At 55.2% G+C, this 5122-nt stretch overlaps 2 pseudogenes; both read right to left on the bottom strand.

Moving 5' to 3' along the window:
• Positions 1-1660: 1660 nt before the first annotated feature.
• On the bottom strand, positions 1661-4835 carry LOC101535396 (mediator of RNA polymerase II transcription subunit 25-like; annotated as a pseudogene).
• On the bottom strand, positions 2710-2819 carry LOC118759085 (U2 spliceosomal RNA; annotated as a pseudogene).
• Positions 4836-5122: the final 287 nt, after the last annotated feature.

Genomic DNA, 5122 nt, shown 5'->3' with positions numbered 1-5122 from the left:
TATTCACTTTCACCTGGTGCGATATTATTTGTGTCAACTCTGGCTGGAGCAAAAGTGACGCTAATGCTACAGACTGCACAGCTGCTGCTCTTGGCATCATTGGCATCTCAGGGTCTCTTATGGAGGCAACTCCAGGTCCTGGTGGATACGGATGTATGTCTGTTGTCAAGCATCTGAACCTTGTCCTTGAGTGGAAGTCATGGTGTCACATGAGCCCACTGCATGGAGGCCCCTTCTCACTCAGTTATTCTTTCTGGGTAGGCCCATACAGCACTGGACCAATTCATCAGTCATTCTGAATTGCCAGCTTTCCTTTGTGACGTTTAATTAGAGCAATTTTCAGTTATCATGCACATGCTTAGCCTTAGCACTGCCATGTATCCCACTTCTCCAGTGGAAGAGACACGGGGCACCAGACGGAAACCACGCCCACCCAGAGCAGCCCCTGGCAAGCTTATCTGAGATGCTTTCCTAGGTCATGCCATGTTTTTGGTGTTTCAGACGTTCTGGGGAATGTAGTCTCTGTCTCAGTGACTCGACTGTGCTGCCCCTGTGCGGAACTCCCAGGGAGGACGGATGAACTACAGGAGTGTGGCTCTGTCCCACAAAACCTCAGGCTGGATACTGAAATTGGAGTTTTATATGGCATAAACCATTGTTTCGATTTTCAAAAAATCTGAAAACTAGTCTTAGCTCAAGGGCTGAGTGAAACAAGAGAGCAAAGAGTACTAGTTTTAGTTTATACCTTTAGATAAAGGTATTCTGAAAACCATGCAGCTTTGGGTATATTGAATGAACTGAGACATTGAAACTAAACAAGAGAAGAAGTACTTGGTGTTAATTTACTGGAAGGGTATTTAATTAACTATCTTCAGGTTTCAGAGGGAGTATCATATAACTCATTCACTGTAATTCTAGAGAATGAATCTATGGAAGCTACCTTTTTAACACCCTATAGAGAGAATAAAACAATTAGAGCTTCCTAACAATGAAATGTGTTATTTGTATGCAGAAAGGGTATAGTGGTTTACACATCTAAGAATTTATCTTGGGACCCAGCACTGTAGCCTAGTGGTTAAAGTCCTTGATTTGCATGTGCCAGGATTCCATATGGGTGCAGTTCATGTCCTGGTGGCCCCATTTCCCATCCAGCTCCCTGCTTGTGGCCTGGGAAAGCAGTCGAGGACAGCCCAAAGCCTTAGGACCCTGTACCTGTGTGGGAGACCTGGAAGAAGCTCCTGGCTCCTGGCTTCAGATTGGCTCAGCTCTGGCCATTGCATATACATGGGGAGCGAACCAGCGGATGGAAGATTCTCTCTGTGTTTCCTCCTCTCTGTATATCTGACTTTAAAACAAACAAACATCTTAAAAGATAACTAGAGATATGCATAAAGATATAGGTATAAGGATTTTCTTTCTTTCTCTTTTTTTCCCCTTAGAAGCAAGTGTTTTATTTATTATTTTTTAACCTAGCTATGGGCAAGGCATGGAACAGAATACAAACAGGGAGAATACCAGACTTAATATTTTCAGTTGAAGACTGAAAAAAAAATTGAAAAATATAAAAAATTAGTTATTAAAAGTCTCTTGCAATCCTCTCCTCTGAGCTCAAGCTGGGAGGCTGACCTCTGTGGCGTGATTTTGGATTCCGCCTTGGACCCTAGCACCTGGAACGGCATCGTGGCTCTGGGCTCCTAACCGACAAGGGCCAGCGTCCCCTCCCGCTGCCCAGGCGTTCCGCAGCACCCGCAGGAGCTGGCGGCCGGCGGTGCTCGTTCAGCCTGGGCGCGGTGGGCCGTGGGGGCACCCACTCCCCGGCCTGGCCATGAACTGCAGCGGGGTAAGGGCATCCAATGATCGCCAACCCGGCTGGTTTCCCGCACCTCACACATTCAAGCGGCTGTTTGCGAACCCCTCCCCAGCCCCGCCGCCGCCAGGGGATCCGGGTTGGGGCAATGAACTTGAGCCCAGCTCGTGGCAGAGCACCGGAGCAGAGTGTCTGGCATGGTCCCAGGATCTGTCCCTTCAATGTCTTAGAGTGGATCCAGGGGTTCCCGGTGTCCTTGCCAAGTGCTGCCACCTGGGGCCGAGGGGTGGCAGCGAACACCCAGCTGAGCCCCAGAAGGACCGCGAGTGTCTGCTCCGCGTACTGATCGTAGCTCTAGCTGTGCTTGGAGTTCAGGTTGTACTCCTTGAGGACAGACAGGATAAACACGTGGGCAGGCTCTTCACCTCCACAAAGAAACAGTCTCGCTCTCATTTCTCTCAAAACAGTCGGCCCTCTCCTTCTCTTTGGTTTTGCCGCTGGCAGTGGGGCTCGCAAGAGAAGCTGCAGGCCAGGACTGCGTGGGGGGCGCAGCAGCAAGGGTCCCAGCTGGGGCTGTCCCAGGCCCTGGTGTGGTGGGGACAGCAGCGCGGGAGCCCGGGTGGCTGGAAGTGGTGGAGGGAGGCCTGCGGTGCGGGCACCCCGCTCTGGGTTGAGGAGCAGGCTTTGCAGCTGTGGGTTGGCCCCAGTGTTGTGGGCAGGAGGAATGGGGTCCAGACGGGCTGGGCCTGGGGCTGCTCCAGGAGGACTCTGGGCGGCTGCGGCGGGGGCGTGGGGGTCTCTGGGCGTACCTTGGGGCTGTGGCTGCCTGCCCCCTGGCACCCACAGTACCCTGAGGCTGGGGCTGTGGCGGGTGGAACTGGAGCAGATTCTGCGAGGGCCTTGTTTGGTCCTCCAGAATGGATCCAGCCCTGGATTGCCACCCCACCTCTCCGTCCCTTGCTGATAAGAACAGATACTACACTTGATTTTAGCCAAAAGGCCGAGAAGCGATTCTCCGTCCCTTGCTGCTGCACCAACCGGCTTATGGTTGGTGATGACCTGCTGGATGCCATTGATGATGCCGCTATGGTCCTAGGGGTTGAGGCCCATGAAGATCTTGGTCGAGTCGAGCATTATGAACATGTGCACCTGGTACAGGGCTAACAGTGCCTGCAGCCGTGAAGCCACTGACCATGATGCTGTTGAAGCCTTTATGGGACTCAGGGTCCTTGTTGGTGTAGTGGAACTGCACCATGCTTAAATTCCAGAATAGCGGGCCCCGGGTGGTCAGCAGCTGCTGGGGGATGAGCTGCATCATCAGCTTCTGGGGCCACTGCTGTTTTCACGTTCTCTCGTTGTTCGGGAAGACCTGGCAGGGCAGCGAACGCGTCAGCTTGGTGTTGGCGTCCACTGAGGCGGCCGTGGGTTTTTTCCTGCCACTCAAGGACCCCATTTCAGGAGCTTGTTGGAGACTGACTGCTACCCATCCTGGGCCGGGGAAAGGCTGCTGACCCCACCAGGGGCTACCCTGCCTGCTATGGTCAAGGCCCCAGGCTGTGTGGAGGGTCCCAGGCCTGGGCCAGGGGCCACCGTGCACGCTAGGCTGGACTGGGAAGCAGGGGACCTCTCGGGGACCTTGGGGATTTCTGGAGGTAGTGGGGACAGATAGGCTTGACTGAAGGGGGTGGGGGGCACACCTGAGATGGCTTGTTGAAGAGGGTTGATGGGAGAGACTGCAGGGGAGAGCACGGGAGATGTTGGGCGTGGACGAATGGGGCACATGGCGGGCCTGCCAGGCGGCCTAGCCCAACTGCCCTGGACTTACAGCGGGGCAGCCAGACCGGCCTTCTGGTTCTTGGTGGCCTCCACGCGTTCTGGGTGGCGACTTGCGACCTGGTACTGTGGGGGCACGGTGGCAGAGGTTGCTGGGGGGCGGCCGAGAGTGAGGCGCTGCATGGAGGGGTGGAGGGTGCGGCAGGGGCACCGGCTGCTTTGGCTGCAGGGGGACCTGGGGCTGAGTCACCTCCCACGGAAGGCAAGATCCCCTGTGTCGGCGACGCCCGTGTCACCACGTACCCCGAGCCAAGCGGAGGGACTAGGGTTACAAAAAAGACAACACACAGTGGGTCATTCTTGTAAAGAGAATGCCGTTTATCCGAAGTTGGCCTGCCTCTTTTATAGTATGCCTAGTTCCTCCCAGTATTTTCCCAATGCTCAAGCAACGCCTAAGCTCCCCCAGGGGGGATCTTAAAAGAGGGGAAGCAGGGAAGAGGGAACTTGCGGTCAAGCCAGGGGCTAAATGTATCAGGCCAAAATTGCCCATCTTGTTACCCCTAGAGAAACAAGCTAAGCTGTGGAGTTAACCCTTGGGAGACCCGGCCCTGCACCCCTGCACCAGGACCATGTCCAGCGGCTCCAGCAGCGACGGGGGAGTGGGCACGGGGTGGGCAGCTTGCAGGGCGACACCGGGAGAAGTGGATTCCCTGCTCTGGGATCTTCTGCACGAGGCTGTTGGGGGTGCAGCCTGGGTACATGGTGCTTTCCACTGGCCGCAGCAGGTACCGGGCGAGCTGCAGGTCAGCAGGATGACTGGACGAGTCTGGCCACAGGTGCCGGCAGGAGTGCGGGACGCCTTCACAAGTGCTCTCAGGTCTGACTAAGTCGTCCAACAGCTGCAGGACGGTGCTGAGGCCTTCCACTATGAGGCTGCAGCCTTGGCTACCCCGGCCCATGAATCTAATGCCATCTACCCAGGGGACAAACTCGTAGGTGCTGCTGGTGGGCGCGAGACACTGGGCATAGGACTCTGGGGCATAGGCCACGGTATTGAATGCCACCAGGCTGTACTGGGTCCCCTCCGTAGTCCCCACCGACTCGGCCCCAAGGGCCCAGCGTTGAAATACTAGATGGCCAGAAGCAGGCAGTACTTGTGGAGCCACTCGAAGTAGGGTCCCTGTCTCCTCAAGGACAAACACCACACGAGGCTGGGTCCTCCACCCGGGGCCCATGCCCCGTGGGAAGCTGCCATCGTCACTGTCATCACAGCACTGTATGAGGATTTTCATAACTTTTCCTAACAGTAAAAGTGAAAATCTCCTAAATGATCAATGATGAAGGCATAAGGAGGTAAGTCATTGAATAAAAGGTACCGTTGAGAAAGGGTGGGGACAGGACTCACTACGCCAAGCTCCTCCCGATCTGACAGCATCCATCTTCAGCTCCAACCCAGTTAGGATCCCAACTGCAAAGGACCCTTGCCTGCCCTGTTAGGGGCTCCCCTACCTACACACATGTCCAGAATGGCTCAATGCCATT

Source organism: Ochotona princeps, chromosome 7 (genome assembly GCF_030435755.1).
Source record: "Ochotona princeps isolate mOchPri1 chromosome 7, mOchPri1.hap1, whole genome shotgun sequence".
In the NCBI taxonomy this organism is placed as follows: Eukaryota; Metazoa; Chordata; class Mammalia; order Lagomorpha; family Ochotonidae; genus Ochotona; species Ochotona princeps.
Note: the sequence above shows the minus strand (reverse complement) of the source record. Positions and strands in the feature narration are given on the sequence as shown.